Below are 1,325 nucleotides of genomic sequence, written 5' to 3' on the forward strand. Positions count from 1 at the left end.
GTCTTCATAACCAGGATAACTAAGTTTCTCAATGTGCCTCCTCTGCTGAAACAAATTCAAGCCCTTGCAGTAAGTATTTTCCATTACAAAGCATTCATCTTTCCCACAATTGGGTATGGTACTTGTCATCATGACAACATTCTGATTCATTTCCTCAGGTTATTGTGTTTACTTAAGACTCAATGAATAAATTACCTTGAAAACGAAGAAAAGGCCTTGTGGAAGCAAAATTCCTTCCCTAGTGCATTCATAAGTGACAATCCCCCTATTATATTCCCATGATCCCAATACTTAGGCTTTTATTCTTAATATGTGACCCGATATGAGAAAACCAGGCTATATGCTCCAAAATTGAAATTTGAGATTTATGGTTTTCTTAATTAAGCAAGGTTTTTCCTATCTTTTGGTCCTTCTTCCATGTCATTTGACACATCTAGTGCTGAGTTATGCTTATTTATGCAACAAGAAGTCGAAACGAATGTAATTGAGTTACAGCCATTTTTATCATTATATCTTGCATTATTTACATGGTACAGAACAAAAAGAAAGGTCTGTAAATGACGTCTTTCAAGTTATTTTAGGGCAAACTTGGTATCAAATGAAAGGAAATTCTTTATACAATATATTTTTGGTATAATCACAGTTTTGATAAGGTACCACTGTCACAACTTTAAGAAGCCATATCTCTAATTGATAATTCCCGCAGATAGCCTGGTTTTCTCATATTGGGTCACATATTACTAATAATAAATATTGACAGACACGTTACTTACAGTTCCGAAATCAGGAAATGTGGTGGAAAAAATGATAACCCAGGAAGAAAAAAAAAGCCTATTGCCACACACAAGTAAGAAGAAGATACATTCGGCAAGTAATTATAATATTCACAGTATAAAAAAACTGTTGGGAAAGATTATCATCACATTGTTATTATTCATGTCACTTAATTAACTTTAATTTGTGTACTGTGCATGCGTGAAGTTTTCTTGAAGAAGAGAACCATTGTTGTTGTACTCAGTGAAGAGAGAAGGCATCCAGCCAGCAATAGCAGCCATCAATAGCCCCTACAAGAAGCAGAAGAGCTAATATTCCCCCACATTTGGTCCACAAGAGTCGGATTGGACTGAGAGAGTCTAGATCGGCGACGATTGGGAAGGATACAGTCATACATGGGGCTACATTTACATGAGATGGTTGCTACATTAGATGTCTGAGGTTCAGGGCAATACACAGAGCTGGTCGTGAGTGCTACACATAGTAGTGTCATTTTGATAGTGTGCCTATCCTCTAATTCTTTGATATACATTTTTCTTCCTTTTTAAAAT

This window comes from Amphimedon queenslandica, unplaced genomic scaffold, assembly GCF_000090795.2.
Source record: "Amphimedon queenslandica unplaced genomic scaffold, v1.1 AMPQUscaffold_13102, whole genome shotgun sequence".
In the NCBI taxonomy this organism is placed as follows: Eukaryota; Metazoa; Porifera; class Demospongiae; order Haplosclerida; family Niphatidae; genus Amphimedon; species Amphimedon queenslandica.